This window comes from Phalacrocorax aristotelis, chromosome 2 (genome assembly GCF_949628215.1).
Source record: "Phalacrocorax aristotelis chromosome 2, bGulAri2.1, whole genome shotgun sequence".
Lineage (NCBI taxonomy): Eukaryota > Metazoa > Chordata > Aves > Suliformes > Phalacrocoracidae > Phalacrocorax > Phalacrocorax aristotelis.
In genome coordinates this window covers 95,855,942-95,879,725 of record NC_134277.1, presented here as the reverse complement: position 1 = coordinate 95,879,725, position 23,784 = coordinate 95,855,942, and positions in this window count along the sequence as shown.

Sequence of the window (23,784 nt, the reverse complement as noted above, 5' to 3'; positions counted from 1 at the left end):
TCTTCAGATACTTAAATTAGAGCTAAATACAAATGCACCCTTTTCTGTCACTTCTCACTTTCTACTGCAGTCTAGATCTGCTTGACATTTTTCAAATGTGAGAGGAGCACTGCCCCTGAGGCCTCTTCAGTCTGTTTTGTGCAGTTGGAACAAGGCAATCATGTATTTGTGGAGAGTGAGGAAGTGTCACTGAAAGAAGAAGTAGAGGTAAACTCAGAAGGAAACCTTTAGTTTACCCCCTTTCAGTGGGGCTTTTTTGTTTGGTGTCATCCCCCACCCCCCACCTTGCTTTGCATTCCATTCCAAACTTACTGATCCAGCAGGTGTTGTGATGGCCCCTATTCGGATCGAGATGACTTAAAAGAGTCTGAGTATGTGGGATCTGAGGGGAGGTGTACTGAAGCTTTGTGGGAGCAGCACCCGAGGGCGCAGCAGGGGAGACCTCATGGAGCTGTGACTGAAAGGGGTGAGTAAAATGTGAATGCAGTGGAGTTTAGGGTTTCTGGAAGATGACTTTTGGTACACTTCTGGTGTAACTGGAGAGCCTTAAATGAGTACTTAAGCACTGTGAGTGCTTCAAAAACACTTTGATAAGGGAGTTCAAGGGATAAAGTGATGTGGGAGCAGTGGCATGGGACATTTGCGATAATTTTCAGCATGTCAGCCAGATGAAAGAAAAGCAGACCAGGTGTGGAGACTGGAAAGGAGGAGGCAGATACAGAACAAGAGACAAATAAAAGATTTAGAGGTGGAAAATTGGAAAAGGGGACGATTTTGTAATACCAGACCATTTTTGTGTTATCCTTAGAATTGAAGAAGAGACAAAGTTTGTGGGATATTTTATATCCTTCAGAATAAAATGTTTAATTTTTTTAAGATATATGTGATATGCAGACGTGTTTTGAGCAAAGTGAAATCCAGGTTTTGTATATAGCAAGTTTTAGTGTGGTGAATCTCTAAACTTCCAGATTTTCAGAATATTTCAGGGGGAGGGAGGAGGAAAGGGGAAGATTGACCCTATGTTTAGAATCAGTTAAATACTTTGATATGTTTTAAAGAGAGAGAGAAAGAAGAAACATCAATAAACTCTGAATAAGAGTGAGTTAACAGGATGTGTCTAGAGTAGTCATACATGCCAATCTTATTAGGGGAGCAGCTGCCTCGTATCTCTGGCAACATCATCAACTGACCCTTACCTAGAAAGCAACTTGCTAAAAAGAACTTGCCTTTTGCAATTCTCTGTTTTATGTGGTAGGGGAAAAGTTTTTCTCTGTTACAGGCTAGAGGAGTTAGGACCATCAGGAATGCTTGGCTGTGTTGAGTTTTTTGGAACCAATATTGAGCCCCAAGCAAAAATTGTCATAAATTGTGATACCTCTTTGTGTTGTAGTACCAAATACAATATTTAAGTGCATTTCAGTAAGTATAGAGGGCTGGATGCAGCTATGTCACGGTTGGGAACAGGAGGGAAGGTGTTGTAGATCCACATAAACAACTACTGTATCCTGTGACTCAGAATATATGGGAGATGCTGACGGGAGAGGGAGAAGCAGAGGAGGTGAGAGTCTGGGTTAGTCTTTGCCTGCAGGATTGTATCTACAACAGAGGGTAAGTGCCTCATTCTTCCACTTCTGCACAAGAGGAACTTTTGGATGCCTTAGGGAATGCTATGAACTGACATCTGATACTCCCTTTCAAGGGCAACAGTATCTGGGGATGGGGTGAGGCCTTTGAGGGTTTGTGAAACTGTTCTTTGAGGTCACAGAAGCAGATTGAGTTTGTGACCTTATAATAAACAAAATCTGTTATGTACAAAATCTCTGTAATAGAGTTGGCGGAAATAGAGATAGTCATGGAAGTAGAATGTAACAGATCCAAGGTTTAAAAAAAAGTCAATAAGGAAAGATCCAGCTCAAGCAATTGCATTTCTTCTGCTCCTAAGGCAGGCATTGTTACCTATTCTTGTGATTGTTATGTCACAGTGGATGTTTTTTGGGTTGGGTTTTTTTGTTTGTTTTTTTTTAAACATCAGCAGCTGAAAACAAAAAAATAAGGTTTGAAAGTATGCTTGAAAGTGACCTAGGGAACCTAGGCAATGGCAGCTATAAACTGAATCCAGCTTTGTGGGATAAGGAATGGAAACCATTCTACATTAGCTTAATGATCTTTTAAAGCGCTTGAGGTTGGCAGTGGGGCATACATTTCTGTGTCCACTGTGTTGGTTCACTGAGATTCCTCCAGCTTGAATTTATTTCCATTTCTGCCATTGCCTTGCTAGGTGATGCTGGTGAAACGATTTTATGTGCAGGGTTTGGTGGTTTTTGGTTTGGTTTTTCGCCCCCCCCCCCCCCCATTGTAAAATGGGAATAATGATACTTATCTTGCTTTGGAGTGTTTAATGGCCTGCTCCAAAAGGAATGTAGGTATGACTGGGAAAACGGAATGACTATTGGTTGTAATTTTGCCACAAGTGTAGAAGTAGCCTGACTTGTATCCCTATTGGTATTGAAAACTCCCTCTGCTTTTGGTAGAACAACTTGTAAATGCCCTGTACGTTTGTAAAAGTGACTAAAGGGATCTGGATAATTTTTGGCACCTATGTTACATGTTGAACTTCCTCTCAACATGTGTGAGAAGAGTGCTAGTTCTTTGCTAGTGCTCTAATTACTATAAATGCAAATTTTCTGCCACTTTACTGCTCAGTTATTTAATACAATGCGTTGTTTGTTTTTTTTTAACAAAGCTTCTTACAGTGTTTAACAACTAGAAAACATTGATGTCATCCAAAAACTTAATTTGATGTTCTCTGTGATTCGCTAATAAGTATATGAACTATGTCTCATCGCTGCAGCCGTGCTGGTGTGGCTTGCTGTTGACTACACTCAAGTGCAAAACGTTGGCTGTTTATCTGTTTGGTTTCTGTTACTTTCCTGCTTTTGTCCCATACTGTGAGCTAATGAGAGGAGGCTTGACCACTGACTTTTCCAAATGAAGCTTCTGTGAGGATCATTACCAAAAGCTTTCAGAAAGTCCTAATAAATACTTCTTGATGTCACCTTCAGAAACATCATTCTTGTATAATTTGTTACATGGTGGATAACTCAGAAGCTGTTAATTCATTTCTTCACACTTTAATTGGATTAAGGAAGTATTTAGACAAAACTTTTGGCATGATCAGGGAAGATTTTTGTTTTGACTTTCTCTGAGAAGTTCAACGTAAATGTTCTGGTGTTTTCCTTTTTAAAAAAAAAGTAAAAACTTGCTCAACAAGACAGTTCCTTACACACATTTATGTAAGGCTTAATTGCTATAAAAATAAAGCTCTGTGACACTACTGGCTTCCTCCCAAGGTCAGAATGAGGGGCATCGATTATTGTCTTTTATATGTGTGTGTATATATATAAAAAGAAGTGTGCAGAAGTATTTATTTCTGACACTTGGCAGATTTGACAAGTGAGGCATCAATTTTTGGAAACACTCTGTAGATATTTTTGTACTATTTCTAAAGGTATTTGTGACATTCTTCTGGAGAGGACTGACAGGTTGATGACATCAACTATGTGGCTGTTAAAAAGTTGTGCATGAGTGCTCTATCTAGTTGTGAATGAAATACCTGTATTGCATGACCACCTTTTTTCTATAATATCTTTGGGTTTGCATTCTTATTTTCCCACTATTGTGATACAATCACGATGGCAAAGAGATGTTTCAAGGCTAATTACATTAAATTGATTTGGTCAGAATGTTTCAAGTCTCACTTCTCTCTGTCTTGATGGAAAGAAGATACTGAGCTAAAATCGATACTATTTACTTTCTCAATTATCCTGCGAAAATTTGAGTTAGGTCTGAGCTTTTGCAACTACAACAAACCTTAGCAAACCACTCACCAGTCATCCATTGAGGTACGCTCATTTCTCTCACATACTTACTTCTATCTGAAAGGAAGTGAGAGTATAAACTTCATGTAACTTCTAAATCATGTCACCTGAGAGCAGTTACGAATGTACTGGAAGTGTTGCCACATCCTTAAGAAATTTGTACCTGTAAATAGAAATATAACTTCTTTGTTTTCACAGCCACCTTGCAGCTTAAATGATAGATTAATTACTAAATTCAAAACAACAACCATGTATTCCTGGAGGGTTTGGAGTATTTCAGGCCCAATAAAGATCACTGGTGGGATGGCACACAGCCTAACTTATGGTTAGGGACCATAGAAAATAAATTAGGTTAAAATGTGGCAGTTCTTAGACATTTTCTTTACAATCTACAGTTTCTTTTATTTTTCTTTACCTTTTTAAAAAATGTTTTATTTATATCTAACATTCTGGAGAGAAAAATGAATACCTTTGCGATGTTGTGGCTTGCCTTTTGTTGATCTCATGGGAGAAACAATGTCTGACATGGGTCAGGCATTTTTTGTGGGCCAAACTTTAGTTTTTAAAAAGCTGTCTGCAGTGATTTTACAGATGAGGTGAACCTGAGACACTGGCCTATATTTTCATTATGTGATGTATTTTCTGACTGTTGTATCCTCTTCTGGCCTCTCTTTTTTTGGTCTAGCTGATCAGATTTTATCGGAACCTCTCTGAAGCTGCTTGGGGAGACCTCCATAACTCTTGAGGACCTCTTAATTTAGCTGCAAGTCCCAGAATAATACTCCTGGAGTAGTTTGGCTGCCAGCTACTGTGCAGCTCTGTGTGTGAAATGGTATAAAAGTCAGAAGATAATACCCTTCTTACACTAATGATAATTCTCTCACATACCACCACCCATCCCTTTTTAAATAACAGTGTGGATGTAATGCTGGTAAGAGATGTCCTCTTGATAGTGCGTGGATAAAGATTAACTAGCAAAAGTGACTGTCATACATAAATGTTGCAAGCATGCCTTTTGGGAAGGGGAATTTTAAGGAATTTTCTTAGGAGCAGTAATTCGTTTGATCGCCATGGTCCATATAAGTCTGATCTCTTCTGCTCAGTCTGCTCATTACCGGAAAGTTCAATGATGAGCTAGCTTTGAGACAGAGAAAAAATATTGCATCCACATGCCACCACCTAATCTAAATGGAAATAGGATTTAATCCTGACCCATAGGTAAGGTGCAGACAGTTGGCTCTGAGGTGCTTATCTGTGCCCTTGGGACAACGCTGAAAACTTTTCAAAGAACACTGAAATTGTGTAGTTGAACATTGTGAATGTAAGAGGACAAGTTACTTGTGTAAGCCTTATTCAAACATGGATCAACTTGCATAGCCACAGCCCTTAGTTTTAGGAGAACACACCATGTTTTCTACATAGCTGCCCGAGGCTTCTATCACTTGACCTAACATAACTACGGTAATAGATCATGGTTCCTCTCATGTGTGGGGTACCTATAGGGGACGTATCTCTAAACTTTGGCTCTAAGTTTAGGGATTCTGATAGCCAGCATATTTTCAACCACTGTATCATAAACAGTAGCTTCACTTTCTGGCAAGGTGTAGTGTGGTGGCTGAAGCAGTGCTTACACGCAGACTTGCAGCATATGCAGGTCTGTAGGCTTAGCCTGTTTGTTCTGAAAATAATATGGCAAAAGTAATTAGATTTAAGTCTCATTTCTGTTTCCAATATGTGTGGAGTGCCTTTGGGCAACATCTCACTTGTCCGAGTGGGAAAATCAGTGAAACACCATTGGAGAGCGACATATAAGCCCTCATTCAAGTACGTGCCATGAGCTATACAGAGGCCTTTATACAAGTCTGTAGTGTTAACTGGGTAAGGATACTTGGCTTCCTCCCTAGGCTGGAGGCAGTTATTTAGGGAGATAATTTCCAATGTGAAAAATGTTGTTTTCTTCCATCAGACATTGACTACTGAACGCCATAAACAAGTACAAATGAGGCCAGAACATCCAGGGTGACATCTTAATGGGGACCTTTCAATGGAAAGCGAGGCACTGCAGCGTGTCATTATTGTCATGACATTGTCTTTTTAACTGGTTGCCTTTTGCTTCTCAGAGGCTGAATAACACGTTGTGGTGACATATTGTATTCTGTGCTTTATTTACCTCTCTGAACCCCCATAAGAAAAAAATTTCTCAGGTATTGTTTGGCAGAAGATTGAAATTCCCGTGGCTTGTTCTGCCTTACAAAGACTTGTACCGTTGCCCTGGAGTGCCGGTCCCATCTCTGGTTTGCAAGTAGCGAACTCCCAAGATTCTTTGCTATGACCCTGTGACACCTAAAAGGAAAAGGAAGCTAATGATTTTCTAAATGTCTTTCTCTCCACCATTTAGATGCACTCTCACAAAGAAACCCCTACAATCCATTTCATAATCTTTTCTAAATTGCAAGATTCAACCATGTTCTCTGTGTGCCAGACAGATGAGGGAGGGTAGGGTAAAATGACCCATTCTAGATTTCCACAGCAATTACCATAGGTGTGAGTAAAGAATCCAACAGGTTCTGAAAGCAAATTGATTATCAGCTCTCTGTAGAGCTGAATGGTTGTTAAGCAGTAGGAGCAATTTCTAGACTGCAGCCATAAATACCAATGCAAGCTGTGAGTGCCTGTAGCAAAAAGTTAGTGAGAATATTATGTACATTCTTGTTTTGCTGGTATGGAATGAAAACTTGGCCATGTTTTGGTTTTGTGTTTTTTTTGGTTTTGTTTTTTTTTTTTTAAGAAACCCAAACAAACACCGTACAAACCCCCTGGTATTAGAGCTGCTCAGCTTAAGGAATTAATACATTATAACTGGCGTGCACATACTTAGCTGCCAACTAATTTCTGTTCAGTGTGGGCTTTTCTGTTGGAAAACTGGAGAGCAACAGGGCCGTGGGTAGATGTTCTGGCTATTCCTGCGCCAGGGCACTGTTACCTTGCAGTATCATTTTCTGCTGAAGGGAAGACATGAACAATCAAGACTGATTGCCCAAGGAATCTGAATTGCTGCATTTGTGACCCTCTGTAACGCTGTGCAGGAACTGGGTGCTGTCCCTCAACTGTGAGAGCTTCCTCTAGCAGCTCTCCAGTCTCTTGCGGAAGCCACCTGATCCAAACAGAAACAGTATGTGAATGTAACCAGGCCATGGATGGTCACATACAGGCAGCTGTCTATACGTGTGCCATTTCCTGTTACCTTAATCTCAAGTTACGTCTAATGACAGTCTATGAGGTGTTTTATGACTACCTCACTTTTATTTATAATGGATAATTAATTAGGCTGGAGTTTTCCCATTCACAATTTCCTCCCTCCTACTTGGTATTTTTTTGTTATTTGAATGTTAAGTAATTTTGTTGGTTATTTTTATTAGGAAAACTTCCTCTGTACTGTGTGTAAATCCAGATAAGGGTGAGATTTGAATGATTGCCATTTAAACCTGCTTGAAAATAGTCTGCTCTCATTGTACTTTGAGGTTGTGTCTTGATTAGATATAGATGACTGAAACTGGTGGGGTCTAGGCATGAAGATGAATGTGACAGGGTGGTGTGTCTCGTGCTGCTTTGTAGGGCAGGAAGGTAGAGGTGCTGAGGAGATGGGAACTGAAGCACACAAGAAGGGGAAAGCTGGGTCATGGTACCTGCTGGAGGTGTGGGAATGAGCTGCTCTTGTTTTTAACCACCTGTCTTAACTGCTCCTGAACTTCAGCCCAATGTACCTGGTCTGTCACTAATAGTAGGCACTTTTCTGTTGGGCAGCTTAGCAAGGAGGAGGGAAAGTCATGCACTCTCTAGTTCCACCCTTTCTTTGCTACTGTCCATAACACAGACCCATCAAATGCTGGAAAGAACCACTGTACCAGATTGCCTGGTAGCTGCTGTAGTGGAGGCATGAGTTTTAGGTATATATAAGGCATGAGAATTAGGTCTGTGAGCAGATTATTCTTGTATTTGTACCCTGATTCTAATACTTGCTCTTTGAAGAGTTGGGCCAATCCTGTTCAGTGCTTTGGTTCTGTCACTTTTAAAATAGGAAGCAATTTATTGACACGTGGAAGATTATAATGGCTTCATAATCAGGTAATTGTAAGATGTGGAATATGGTATATAGGATGTAAATGGAAAGTAGATGCCATAATAATGGCATGCTTGGTTCTCCTGTGTATGCGTCAAGAATGACGTTGAAAAAGTGGAGAAAGGGTTGCAAAACATGACTGGAAAACTGTAAGATACATCTTCTGGTGAAGACTTCCAGAACTCCACTTGTTTAGCTTTGTTGAATGGACCAGTGACTAGATGAGTGAATTTCACAAGTACTTTTATAAGGAGAAAATGCTGGGTTCTTAAAAGGCACTTTAATCACGCAGAGAGAAGCATAACAAGAAGCAAAGGCTGGAAGTCAAAGGTAGGCAGACTCCATTTGAGAGAAACAGTTGAGTTTCAGAAACAGTGCACGTGCTTTTAACAGTGAGAGTGATTAACTACTGGTATAAACTGACAGGCTCTTGAAATTTTCAAGAAAGAATGTGATGCCTTGCTGCAAGATGTACCATAGCAAAATATAAGTTGTCAGGTTGAAGCAGGCTTGACAGGCTTTTATTGTATAGCAGATTGAAGTAAATGATCTAGTAGTCATTTCTGGTTTTAAACACAGAGCTCTATGTACTTCACAGGTCCATTTATCCATACGTGTGCATACAGTAATTTTAAAATAGTAAATACTGAACTATGCGAGTAGATTATACTTCCACAATAATTAACATTTTTCCAAAATACATAGTCCAGAGCCGACACATGCAATTTTTATTGATTTAATTTACATATGGAGTAAAATATATTTGCTTTTGTGTATAAAGGTAATTGTCAAAATGGAAGTGCGGCATTGCTCAAATCCACCCATATTCCCACCATCTATAATTGCATTCATTGATATTTTTGCAGTAATTTTTCTTTTTGTCTTAGATTTTTCATGATAATGTAAAAAAACAAAAACAAGCGGGAAAGCAAACAACCCACAGGTCAAATCATGTATTTGAATTTGAAGAAATGGCATCCCTCTAGGGACTCTTTCAGTGTCTCAAGACTGTGACTCTGAAGGGCAGTGTGTTCATTTTGGATTATGTGTGCTTTTTTCCTTTCAATATCAAAACATGATCTGAAAGTGTAACAAACAAAAGAATTAGTCACATGAACCCTGTACTTTTATGAATTTGAGGAAAATCTTCCTCTGACTCACTTGTGCTTTTAATTGATGCGGCAGTAATTTTATTGTGTTGTCTTTGTTTTTAAAAAAAAAAATTAAGGGTTCAAGACGGGGTGGTCAGAGTTCGTTTGCAGATTTTTCATTAAGTTAAGAAAATATGAAGATTAGAATGACAATAACCTTGGTTATATTTTTGTTGTTAATATAAAACGGTAGGAGTGCTTTTATCTGTTGCCCAAAGGTGTCTCTGTCAGACCTGTTCTGCAGACGTTCACCACCTTCCCACCAAGAGCCAGTTGACCTGTGTCCCACATAGTGAACACAGTATAAATACCCCAGCTACTGGAAGTGCACTCTCCAGAGCTGCTCTGCTATTCACCCCATCTTCATTTTAGGACATGCCCTGAGCACTGATATTTTGGGGGGTCCTGAATGACGCAGACTGCATGTAGGAATAGGCTTTTTCAGTCTTTTTCACAAACACAAACAAGGTGCTTGTGTGGAGGTTGTTTTGGATGTTTAGAATTTGAGGGAAGGTTTTGCAATTATATGTCATCCAAAATGTACTAGGTTGCGTGTATCATGAAAAATCTAGGAGGAGGCTGATAGTCTAACTTTCCACGTCAGCTTTGTTACCTCCTTTATAACAGAAAAATAGTGAACATCTCTCCGTTAGCAGCAGCTGGCATGGCTATTGCAAACTAAGACATAAATACATGGAGGAGAGGGAGTGAGCATTGGCTATGAATAAATACAAATTGAAGAACTGATGCTTGTATGTGCCTGTGTGTATACACGTACATGTGCGCACACACACAGAGGTTAGTACAGTCGAAAGCTCCTGCAAAATAACATTTTGCAATTGAAAAAGCAAAGAATGCTGGCACATGGAGGAAAGCCAGAGGTGCAAACAAAACATATTTTTCACTGTTAATGTGGAGCATTTTGAAGAAGAATGAGCAGCAGGGAGTGTTTTGGCTTTGCAAGCAGGCATAGAAATATCTGTCAGCTCATAATGAACCTGCTTTTGCCTTGCTTTCCGCCTGAGTTGTCAGTGCTTGTGTTTCCCTTTTTCCTTCCTAGCTGAACTTCTTTCTTGATCAAAGCTCCTGTTTTATTTTTAAACTTTTCATTCCTGTAAATGATTGGAAGCTCTCCAGCAGAGCTCTGCTAAAGCCAGAGGGGACTGGAAGCAAAGAACAGGGACAGATCCGGGGACATATTACAGACACTTGTGGGGCACTCCTTTAAAGCAACTCCTCTTCCTCTCCTTGCATTTTAGCTCTTTCCAGTCCTTCTGAGGAGCAGAGAATTTCATCCTACATCCCAATGCAGGAAGAGATGTCAAGGAGACAGGGAAAGACCTTGGCAGTGCGAAGAGCTTGGATGTTTTTAAAGGATGTGAATACTTATTTTTGGAAAGTTAAAGTAGACGACTCATTCTGAAGTAGGCAGCTGCACATAAAATTTAGACTGGAATGACAGGTTTGAATGCAATAACATTAGGACTCAGCCAAAGGGCACCATCACCTGAACAGTTTACATCCAAATAACCAAGGATAGCATCTCAATGTTTACATGGCAAGAAGTAACAGGCAATGGTAGCCTTTCTGCTCTGTGTGATGATGCGAAGAAAGGCGATGCACCCTGTAACCATGAGCCTGTAATTCAGGTCCCTCTTTGCTCTTACCAGAGGCATGGAGTGTACCAGGCAGATAGAGAACAGAAAGAGGACACAAGGTGCTTAAGTTGTTTACATTGCTGATGCTGGCCTTGCATGACCTGTCTGTCTCAGTTTCTTCCTCTGTGAAAGGTCCATGGATGACGGATGAATGCAATAATGCCATTGCCAGTGATGATGGCAGTAAACTAAGAGAGTCTGTTAGCATTAAAGAAGCATAAAGATACTCCCCAGAAAGTTTCTCTTCAGGCATATTTAAACAGCAGCTGTATCTTAGTAACTCGGTCTTCCTCTAATCAGTCATACTCTTGCTAGCTCTTAAGCCACTTTTTTTTTAGCATTGTTTCCCTGTTGACCTGCTGAATTATCTCCATTTAAAGAATGATATTACCAATGTTGCTGCCATTCTATTGGCAAGAAAGGAGACAATATTCATACTGATGCTAGTTGGAAAGCAGGTGCTTTTCATCATATTAGTGAGTTCCCCCTCAAAGTGTGGTCCAGTTTTTGGATGGCTCTCCATTCCTGTATCAGCTTTGTAAAAGGACCTGATGACCTTCTCTCAAAGACTGCCAAAGTCAAGCTAGACCTAACATGAAGAAGTTTATATATTTATAGGAATGTTGAAGTTTATTAGACTATAGAATTAACTAGCCTTAACTTAAGAAGACATTGTCAGTTTAAATCTTACCCATCATTAACATCTTGCATAAATAAGCTGTAAAAAATACTATGCCTGATTGGGGGGGGGGGGGGGAACCCTTCTCATTTTAAAATACACAAAAGATGCAGGCATTTCTCTGGATTGTGTGAAAACCCAAAGCACAAAAGACTGACCCTGTGTTGACAGTAAGTGTAAACAGAAGTGAAATGAATTTTCTCTCTGTGCTGAAAGAAATGCAGTTAGTTTTAAAAAAAAAAAAGAAGAAAATACTTCCTTTTGGAGATTAACAAGGCTTGAGCACCACTGCTATTCTGCAGCAGTGTCCCAGTCCTGTCTCACTCTATGGGTGTCAGGGAATGTGGAATATGGCAGCTTATGAATAAAATCCTATTTCCTATGAATGGTCCTATCAGTGGTGTAGACCCCTCCCATAATCCATGTGATTTGGATGAGCCAGATGCTGTGCATGAGCATCATCATCCCATAGTCAGCCTGGTCTTTTATCCTGCTGCAAAGCCAATAACTGCTGTAGCCCATCTCAGTGTTAGTTGCTGTTTGATCTATGCTCTGCTGAGCAGTTGTGCTTGGTTATGAGATGAGGAATGGACCATAGGGCAACACTAGGACTGGAGAGAGGTCTCTCCACTCCAAGACCCAGGTTCAAGGAAATCCTTTGAGGCTACAGTATGTGCCTTAGTCACCACCTAGTAATGTAGCCCTTCTACCATCTTGCGACCTCACACTTACCTGAGGGTCTCTTCCCTTAGCAAATTCTCATGTCTTTTAGGTGAATAAAGCTTTGAAAAAATATCAAGGCTGTAATTTCCTGTTTCAAAAAGCTGAGAGACTTGGTAATGGTGCTAGATACTGTTACTGCAAGGGATGGCTACCCTTGGTATCCTGGTGCTGCTACCCTTTGTTTCATTTCTCCATCTCATCAGTGTCTGCCCTCACTTCCGAATGATACTCTAAAGAAAGCTGTCTCTTCCTTGACTATAGAGGGGACTAGCCTTGTAACTTTTCTGTCAGCTTCATGATCCTTCCTTGGCATTGCATACATAGAAAGGGACTAGAGGCTTTCCTAACAAGAAAGGCACTCCCTCATGTTGCTGCTCAAATATACATGTAACTCTTGGCTTCATTGTGTAGGTTATTTGAGCTATGCTATAGGTTCTGTGAATTATTTTCCAACAGTGCTGTCATTCTTTGGCAAACTGAACATACTTAGCATCTTCAGAGCAGCATCGGTGAGTATTTCGCAGTGTGACCATAAACCAGCCAAGTAGTACTTCCTGAAGGAAAAAATTTGGAGTTACCAAAGCTCCTCTGTAGCTAGAACACTTACGGCTGCTGTTACCTTGACAACTGTAGACAGGACATGATTTGTCCTGGCCTGGATCTGAATCTTATTGTAATTCCTGGCATAGATTGGTCTATCAAACCTGCATCAGTGAAACACCTGTTCTTCACTAAGAGTTAGGAAAATGAATGTTCTGGGTTTTCCCTCAACAGGCATTTTTCTGCCCAGAGTTCAGTTCTCAGCCCTGCCACAGACTTTGTTCATGACTTTGTGCAGATGCTTAGCTATATCTCCTTGCTGGTGAAATACACATAATGATCCTGTCAGTTGTCCAAGAAGTACTACGGAGCTAAAGCAACTGTAGTTATTAAACAACAAAGCAACATATACATATATATGTTATAAAAACATATATAGCATCTATATAGCACATATATATATTTGTGTGTGAAGAGAGAGAGAGCAACAGGGCTATTAAACTCTTACTTGAGAGGTTTCAATTAGCTGCATCCATGACATTTCTGAAGGAAGCAGCCATCCTTCCAGTGAGAAATGAAGCATACTCCTACCTGAAAAGTGTAAATATCCCTTATTAAGTAGCTCATCCCTTTGTTTCAACCACATGTGTTGAAAACTAGTGACAGATGAGAATATGCTGATATTACTTTACAAAGGTCTCCCTATTCCTTTCACAAGATACAGATCTGTCCTCTTAGTGAACAGATAGAACAGGAGAAGGACACGCAAGAGCTATCCTTTTAGTTCTGATTTGCACATCAGGGAAGCTGTTTCCTCAAAAGCTTTGTGGCAGATCAAATTTTTAAATTTAACTTTATTCTTCTCTTCCTAAAATGAGAAGCCCTTGTGACCCATATGCTGGCCAGACAGCTGATGGCCTTTTGTGCAGCACTTAGCAAGCTTGGAGTCAAATTCTAATGGCCCTGTAGGAACCCCGCAGCTGCCAACTGTGAGGCTTGGCAGTATGGCTTTCAGAGGTATTTGCCAGCAGACATCTGAGTTCCCTATAGAGATCAAGGAGAAGGAGGAGTTTTTGAAGAGGCCAGGTGGGTTGGCTTCTTAATAGACTCCCAAGAATTTCTTCAGGGTATTCCTTGTTGGATTTCACCATTTTATATTCAGATCAGTGTGCAAACTCATTTTTCTACATTTGAAAGCAATCTTCTCTATTCCCAGCAAACAACCTGTCATACACTGAAAGGGATCAGAGATGCCCAAAGTTCACAGCAAAATATAATCTAGAAATGTGCCCCTTTCCTTGTGGATATGTTCTCATTAGAAAAATAACATATAAATAGTGTGTGTGGTTGTGTTCCCTAGACATCCCTTGCTGTATGTCATGGTTTCTAAGTAGGTCATTAGACAGGAAGAAGTCCACTGTTACTTTTCCAGGCTTCCCTTAGGTGCAGACACTGTAAAATTTGAAAGCTAATGCTTGGAATAGCTTTTCTGTTGTGTGGTACATGTTCAGAGTGACTACTCCAAAAGGCATTTGTTTTCCTCTAACTGCAAATTCCTTGAACATCTAATTTTTGTATTGTTTTCCTTAAGGGAAACGTATGAAAGTGAAATGACTGTATGCTGGCATTTTCTGTATAGTCACCTTCTATCATGGTTACTTGTGTTTATCATATTCCTTCCTCTTCAAATTTTCTGCTTAAATTATACCATCGCATACTTACATTCTCTTCTCAGCCTCTTTCTGCTAATGAAGGAGAAGAGAAGCCATCAAGTTGCTTCAGAGAGGATGAGCATGAATTCTAATTTAATTCTAGCATAGCTTCTTCCTACGTGTCAGCACGTTTTTACTATTACAGTGTGACCTCTCCACACTGAACACAAGGATTAGCGAAATCAGAGGTATTTTGCCACTCAGGCTGTCTAAGAGTTTCCCATGCTCTGCAGCAATGTTGAAAAAGATGCCAAGAAAGAATTTACAGCCAGAAAAATCAAATGTATATTTCAAATCCTGTATTTTAGCAGAAATAGAAGTAGCCTGGATCTTAACACATTAAAGGCTCACGTCTGAAGGCATGACTGATTGCAGAGTGGAAAGCACAGAACCTTGCTGGGAGGCAAAACTAGAACCACTCTGAACAGGTTTTCGTCTGCGCTGTGATTTCTCAAAGTTGCTACAGACACTGAGCTCAATGTACTTCTTCCTCTCTCCCTGCCAAAACTATTTCCCATATTCAGCAGGAGCTCTTTAAAAGTATTTTGCCCTCCTCTTGGTTTAAAAAAACCCAAATAGACAAAATCTGTATAGCAAAAGAAGGCAAATGTATACTAAACACTGTTGCATGCTGCAGCCTGAAACTGCTTGTGAATTACCCCAGTCAGTGTCTGGCTGTTGAATCTGTTGGTATAAATTTCTATATTGTCTGCAACATGGATAATATTCTGGCAGCAACATGTAGTTGATCCCTAACGACTTCTTTCATGAGTGCCAGAGCCTTAAAGATCTTACTTATTTCTTCCCTCCCACTTTATTGATGTACCTGTCCTGTGTCCATGTACACAAACTTCTGGAAAAATCATACAGCATTTAAATAAGTTGGGTTTTTTTTGTTGTTTGATTTTGGTGGTTTGTGTGTGTGTGTTGTTTTGTTTCATTTTGTTTTTTTAAAGTCCATCACACTAGTTCTTCCTACTTTCATCCCATTGAGTTCCTAAGCTTATGAACTGATTCTGCAATAGCATGTATGATATCTTCTGCCATTGCAGTGTTAAAATCAAACATTTTCAGGAAGTCCTTGCTTAGCATAGCCTAATTGTCTAATTCCTCCTTCAGTGTTGAGTTTCATCTTCTTGATGTAAACACTTTGGGAGCCCGTGTAAGCCTCCATAATACAGAGTTGTAGTAAGAGTTGGTAATGCCTATGGGATACCCTTATACCTTCTCACTACCTACTATACCTTCAGAGCTCTCTGCTGTGGTCCCACACTCCTTCTGGCACCACCATTGGCTTTTTTGGGCTTGGCATACATACCCATGCTGTATCCTTTTAACCTTTATCCCTGCAATGCCTTAAATAACACTTCAACCAGTTTGCTTAGAATAACCAATGTGAATAAAATACAGAAAGAAGCTAGGCAAGCTAATTTCCTTGTACTGTGTGAAAGCTGGTGTCAGGCAATTTCTTGTGTCCGTAATGATAATTGTTCTCCTTCACTTTCTTTCGAGGCTGAAATTTTAACATCTTCTAGCAAGGTAGATTGTTTTACTTCCTGTGGTTTTCCTAGTCACATACAAGTTTTTTGGTATCATGCCCTGGACATTTTGCACGTATCCTGTTGTTGAGGAGTGATTTTCCCACTGTCGCCTTCACTGTTTGTTATATTTGGCGGGAGGCCCTGGTGGTACTTTATTTCAGCTGAGATTTTTTCCACCTTGTTCACAAAACCTCAGAACATAGCACAGACTGGATGACTCGCCTGTCTCAGGCATTTAATGAATTCTCCCTTACCCCCATATTTAATTTTTTTGTGATTTGGTCTGTCTTCTAACTACCAACATGTTAAACATATTTTTTTTCTGGTTCATATCGAACTTTTCTGCTTTTGTTTTGAGTAGTCATATTTATAGCTTCTAATGATAGCTGGGTATTTGTAAGATATGTAGTTAGTCATGGGAGAAAGTCCTCTTCTTCCGTTTCTGTGTACTTTTATTCTCCCTGGTGATTCCATTGTAAACTGCTGCTACAAGCCCTGTAGATGTACAGGTCTGCATTCCAATTTCTTGCCAGAGTGTAATCTGGTAGATAATCATAACCACCTTGCAAGATGAAAGTCAACTGATAACCAGGTCAGGGTCTGTGTGCTATGTCTTCTGAGGCTGCTGGTCACAAAAAGGAAATAATTTGTGAGATGGGGTCCCTCTGTTTCAATTTTGGCAAATAGTGTTTCAGTCCCCTGTATTTTTAAGTGTAGCTAGAATCCGTGCAGTGACTCACGTCATGTGCTAAGACAGGGACTACTGAGTGATTCATTGGCACTGATTTAAAAGAGCCAGTATGCTGAAAAGAGAGGAATTAACTCTCATTTGCCTCATAAACACTGATCAATGTAAAGTCCCCTTCCCCATGCCGTCGTCATTTCTTATGACTGGATGTGCTGCTGCTTCTACAAGACAGCTTCTTCTAGACCAACGATCAGACATCTTGCATTTTATTTTCTCTCCTGTTCTTTCTTTCTTTTTTTTTTTTTTAAAAAAAAACCACTAATGAAGAGATGACAGCAAGAACAGTTTGTGGCCCACGTGAGTGAATACAGTTGGGCTCACAAAAGCAGAACTGAAGATAACCTAGCTGAGGTAGCCATGGGCTATGACTAGATCATTAAACTTCCACTTTTATTTTTCAGTCATGTCATTCTAATTGAATATTCTGCTTGGAATCATTTTTGAAGTAATTTGAACAGAGGATTGAGACATGCCAGATAGTAGATTAGAGACAATATATTTGGAAAGACAGGAAAGGACATGTGATAAAGGGAGAAACCCACCCCCAGTAGGAAAAAAAACCCCTAGTAAAATACCTGCAGTGAGAAAGTTCTTTCTTAAAAGGCATAAGATAGAAAAAAAAGAAAAAGAAAGAAAGAAATAATAATGAGCTAAAAGTATCTTGTCCCACCTTAGCAAGGAACAAAATCAGATGAACAATTAAGTGCTTTAATTAAGATCCAAAGCAGTGATATTTGACATCAGTTGAAATGGAAAAAAAGAAAAAAATATTCTTCAAATGTTCCAAGCAGTGAAGCAGGAGGAAAAGCAACTCCATGCTGAGAGTCATTAAGACTCAAAAGTAATTAATCACCAGCACAACTAACCTTATTACAGGAAAGTTCCATTGTCTTTGTGGTGCAGGCATTGATTCCAAGCTAGGAAATGAACATGAAGGCGCCTTTAGCAGTAAAAGCAAATATATTAAATTGCTCCTGAAATTTGTAGCTGTGCTGTTTACTCCATCAAGGAAGGATAAGACGACTGTTTAGGGAAGTCCAGCCAGCCAGCATAAGGAATGTATTTTGTTCATTTTTAATTAAAGACTAATTTCTACTGAATACTGTACAAGCAGTGAATTATTTATTAAAAAGAGGAAGCCCAGGGAAAAAGGCAAAAAGCCAAGATATTCCTCTTTAGCTGTCTGAAAACCACCTAAAATTTTAGTGAGTTACTGTCCAGGTTAACTGTTCAGTTAGCATGGTTTCTTGCCTACTAGCGTAAAAGGGAGCTTTTCATTCTTTGTGGGCTGTCTAGTTTGCATGTTAGCTAAGGGCCTCATCCAGTACCGTGTATAAGTTAATGGGTCTTGCTAGAAAGTGGAGAAGTTAACTAGCCTGGGGCAGAGACAACACTGCGGCTTGTGGAGATAGTCCCGGTCTGGGAGGGTCAGTGCACAGCTCAGTACACAAGCTGGCTTTGTGTACAGCCACTGCAGTGCCTGCACCATGTTTTATGGTACCCAGGCTCTCCAGAGATTTTTGCTATCTTTGATCTCCATACACTACTTCCTGAAGTGAGGCACGGTAAACTGCACTTTCACGAAAAGATAACCTGAACTGAAGTGAGGCAAAACTGGAAACCTCATCATTCATCCCGGTTCTGATCGTGAATTGGCAGTTTAGTCCACAAGCAACATGGGCACATGTGAACCTAGTGGCCAGTTTAAACTAAACTCTTATTCAGAGAACAGCAGCCATTCCAAGTAAAACAGTGACAAATACATAGGCAACAGAGCCTCAGCAACTTGTATTTAGCTGTAGCATTCCTTTAAAATGTAGGTGGGGAAAATATGGGAAACTCAGCATTGAGATTTAATGGTGAGTACAGACAAAAATGAGTGAGATTTCCAGCCAAACATAGATGAAGAACCAGCTTGGGGATCAAAGAGAGTGTGCCAGGTGCCTTTTAGGATTCTGGCAGATCTAAATAGTTGGGACACTCTTATTAGAACTTTGTTTGATTTGGAAGATGAGGCTGGTACAATTCTGGGATTTCCTTACATACCCAAGTGGAGAGTTCTTCCCTTCTGCCACAGGCCGAAGTGGTGGGATGAAGTTCCTTTGAAAACCAGTAGGCATGTCAGACGTACTGTCCTGTACTATCTTCTGCAGTGTGAGGATGGTAGAACACAGATCCCTAAACACCCTGCATGGGATCAGGGGAGAGATCTTGGAGTGCATGTGGCTCCTTCCTTGCTTATGCCACTGAGTTCCTTCAAGGGATACCAGGGAGTGGGAAGGAAGGATGCGCATCCTGGTCTCATCCTGATGTGCTATGTGGATATGGGTAAAGAATGCAGCTCTGGAAGCCAAAAACTGCTGAGGTACCGGTGAATAAAAAGCTGGACGTGAGCCAACAGTGTGTGCTTGCATCCCAGAAGGCCAATCATATCTTGGGCTGCATCATAAAAGCATGGCCAGCAGGTCAAGGGAGGTGATTCTGCCCCTCTGCTCTGCTCTGGTGGGACCCCACCTGCAGTGCTGCATCCAGCTCTGGAGCCCTCAGCACAGGAAGGACATGGAGCTGTTGGAGCGGGGCCAGAGGAGGGCTGCAAAAATGATCTGAGGGATAGAGCACCTCTCCTACAAGGCCAGGCTGAGAGAGCTGGGGTTGTTCAGCCTGGAGAAGAGAAGGCTGTGGGGAGACCTTATTGCGGCCTTCCAGTACTTAAAGGGGGACTATAGGAAGGATGGAGGCACTCTCTTTAGCAAGGCCTGTTGTGACAGGACACAGGGTAATGGTTTTAAACTAAAGGAGAGTAGATTTAGACTGGATATAAGGAAAAAAATTTTTACTATGAGGGTAGTGAAACACTGGAACAGGTTGCCCAGAGAGGTGGTAGAGGTCCCATGTCTAGAAACATTCAAGGCCAGGTTGGACGGGGCTCTGAGCAACCTGATCTAGTTGAAGATGTCCCTGCTCACTGCAGGGGGGTTGGACTAGATGACCTCTAAAGGTCCCTTCCAACCCAAACTATTCTATGATTCTATGAAATACCAAAGGAATGCACCTCTCCCACAATTTAGGGACAGTCATTTAAGTGACTGGCAATTCTGCATGCCTAAAAGCCCGAGTCTCTAGGAAGGTGTTTTTCTGGTTGATAAGCTGAAGTGAAAAGGCTTTGATTAAAGTGGTGGGTGGCATGAGGAGACTGGTATTACTGTGAAGACCTTGAGGCTGCTGCCTATACTGGCATCATTAAGAACATCCTGCAGACAAGGGCCTTCTTGTTCAGCGTCAGAGCTGTGATAGCTTCTGCTGGGATAGGTAATAGAATACTTAAAAAGTGTGGGCTTCCTCTGTGTCAAGGGACAGGCCTGCCTGCAGTTAGACTCTTTCAGGTCTGGTCAATGGGATATAATTAGGAGAGAAGTCTTCTAATGAACTGCTAATGCTGGCCTAGCAGCAACTTGCACATGTTGAGGGAAAGGCTAGGGTCAGGCTTCCTGCTGAAGTATCTGATTCATTATTTGGACGTTCCAAGTTTTCATTGTTTGCTCTTTGCTTTGAATAAAAGAGCTGTTTGTTTAACCCTGAGATTTTTTTCTATGCAGGTGGGCATACTGCTTATCATGAATGCTACGTGGTATAATTTATTCTCTGAATGAGGACTATGCATTTTTTAAAGAACTTTGGAAGTCAAACTGCCTGGCAGAAAAGTTAATATGTGACAGATGAGAAAGCTTATAAACAATCACTATACTTGGATAAAGCTGCAAATAAGTTGTTTGATAAACTAGTCAAAGAAGTTAAGCTCTGTTTTTTCAGCTTGAAAACTGAACGGAATCATCCGGTTCAGTGTTGGAGAAGCACAGATCATAAGGGTCAATTCCTTTTCAAAAGCACAGCCCATCAGAGCTAGGAGTTCAAGAGTCTTTCCCTACGGGTAGCTCCCTGAAACTGCCACATCAATGGGGATCTGGAGTTGTTTTTGCATTTTGCTCTCCCCAAGCTGGATCTGTTAGCACCAAGGTCCCCTGAGTGTAATGATGATTCAGAAAATGAGCAGTCGTTCTTCCAACTTCCAGGACCTTAATCAGATCAAACAGATTTCAGTTAATGCCTGCTTACAGATAATGTTTCACAAGAAGCAGATTTGACCACAACCTTTCCAAAGCTGCAAGAGTGGTATGACAGTCCACCTACACATCTTTTATATTACAGCCTAATTGGCAGGAACACATTTATTCTAATTTATAAATTAAATTATATTAACTAATTAGTTTAAATAATTACATTTTATTTTATTTCCATTTTCCAAGGGAGTAATTGTTTTGCTCATCATTATGTGTAAATTAGCTCTTTTTAGCTCTTTGCACAAACTGTAGGATTTGGGGAAGAAGGCTGGTAAATTTGGAAAGCATTTGTGGATGAGGAAGCACATGCGTCTGGTATTTTCTGCCTTTCCTTAATTATGTTTTCCCGGCACCACACATGTGGCTGATGGGCTGAGCTTTGGCCAGCAGTGAGGCCATGGCAGAGCTGGCTGTATTCCGCACAGGGCAGCCCCTGACCTCTTTCCATAGAGGCCACTCCTACAGCACCCCCCTACGAAAATCTTGCCACCTACATACCATACAGGTGTTCAGAATCTGTTGCTGCAGAAGTCCTTGTCAGGGCCTTCAGGGACGACTAGGCATTAATTACCCTGACCAGACTCGCCTGGGAGCTCTATCCAAGAGCTTGGTTTCAGCTCATGCCTGGCTTTCATTCTTGTCCTGAGCTGTTATAGGTGTATCTGGCTGCAGACTTGTCTCTGCCTCATCTTTTGTTTTTGGCTGGATCCCTAGGCAGACTTTGCACCTGGTTTGCTCCCTCACAGTGTCTGGGGCTGACAGTGATGTCTGTTACCAGCACTTGGCTCTGCCTGCTGCGTTCAGCTTCTGTGGGACTGTGGTTCTATTTGGTGAGGGCACTGCCTGCGCTGGGGTCACCCTCGGCTAAGAGAGTAGTCAGCCCTTGCTGCTCCCTGATACTTCTGTTTTGGTAAGTTTTTGCTTCTTCTCTTCTATCAGTGTGGTTAGTGATATTTATGTGTGGGAAGTAGCATTGACTCCCTGTTTTGATTGGAAATCAGATGACAGATTGTGGTGGGAATGCATTTTTTTTTGTGACTGTGGTCGTAGGTTTGCTAATTCTTTTGTGAGACGGGATAGGAATAGTGGACACATGACTGTGTAAAGGAGAAGCTCTGGAAGGATGGTAGAGGGGCAGCCAGTTTTGCAGCATTGTGATCTTAGATTGCTCCAAGTCCATCGTCAAACTGCATTCTGCTCTCATTCCCACTTTGGGAGCCAGGCACTAGAAGTTAGAGATTGTAACCTCCAGTCTCCATACGCGCCCAAGCCTTTATCAGATCCAGCCCTCAGGCTATTGACGTGTATAGCTTTTCTGTCTTAGGTTCCAAAACGTTTTTCTTTTTGTCAGCACCTTCTGTCCTTTGCCAGCACTCTGATGGAGAATCTAATTATGGCCAGCTGAGAGTAAATTTGATCAGAGATGTTACTGTGCCTCTGAGTCTCCAAAGGTGCGCCTTGCTGCTCAAGCACTGTAAATGCTGCGGTGTTGCTCAGGCCCTCCAGAATCCCTCTGACTTACAATGTTTCTGTGTCTTTGCTAGACGATGTAACGCTCTACAGACTCACAATTACTGTCTTGGTCTCATTTCCAGTCATCATCAATTTGGTTTTGTAGAGATTTTCCAGCTTTTAGGAGGAGATTCTCTGGTTTATTTGCCTGGCTTGTGCAGCCTCACATTTACTCGGTTTAAATTCTCTGGGGCTTTTCTTTCCTTTGGCACATCAGAACAACACATTAAAAAGAGCCCCTGAAGTTTACTTTGGAAGACTTGGAGAAGGGTACATTGATTGAAAACTCTAGTACCAGGTTAATTCAGGTCCTACAGCAATTCCTCAAACACATCCTGTAAAAATCTGACTACTGTAAAGGAAAAATAAGCTGGCTTATGTATTACCTTTATTATGCCTGATGTGGCAAAATCCTTGGCTTGTGCTTCTGTCTCTAGCTAAAGTTGCTGCTTCATATTCAGGCCATGAGAAAATGCAAATGATTGAAGAACCTGTGTCTGCTCCAAAATTGTTTTTGAAAATTTTACTGATAATTTCCAGTTGTTCTAGCTGCCTGACCTGTGTTTGAGCTGTGTAAATCTACCACACCATTCAATCCGGCTTGTTTTTATCCGTCTTCACTCAGTCATCATTTGGCTACTGAGCCAAATCCAGTCTTATTTTAGTTTCCATAGCTAGGGGGAGTATTTCTGCTGCAAACATTCATTATTTTAGCATTAATGGGTCCCTCAATCTATTAAATGCTTTATCTTTTATATCCATCCCATAGGAAAAAAAAATATGCCTACATCACAATTCACATCTGCAGCCTTTCTTTCCCAGCCTGTCCACATAGGACTTTTGGTTCCTTTGTATCAGAACCAAGTACCTTGATCTTTCTCTGTTTCTTGGGCATTTTTGTATTATGACAACCTTGGTTTTAAGAAACATGTTGTTGCTTAAATACATTTTGAGGTTTTGGGTTTTTTCCTCTTTGTGAAGACTTTCCATTTGCGAGGAGAGGAGAGGAGATGGTGAACAGTTCAAACTTGCATATCTGACTTTTAGCTGGTCACATGTTTGACTTCTGCTCGGTGTGGGCACCTAAAAAAGATGGGGACAGATAGATCCAACCTGAAGGTATCTGAAGTGTAACTGGGAAGAAGAACAAAGCAGAACACTATGAGAAAAGAGACATACCACCCTATCGTCTGTTCATTTGCCAACCTCGGGAAAGTGGGTTTTCAAAGTTAAACGTGTATGTTTGAACTGCTCGCTCTCACCTCCTTTTATAGCAAATGGAAATAAAAGACAATTTCCAGAGTGAAATTCATCTCCATCAAAGGTATGTGCCTATTCCCACCCTCCTTCTTAGTAGTCATGAAGTTTTGACAGGTATGGGTAGCATCCTTCTTATGTGGTTGC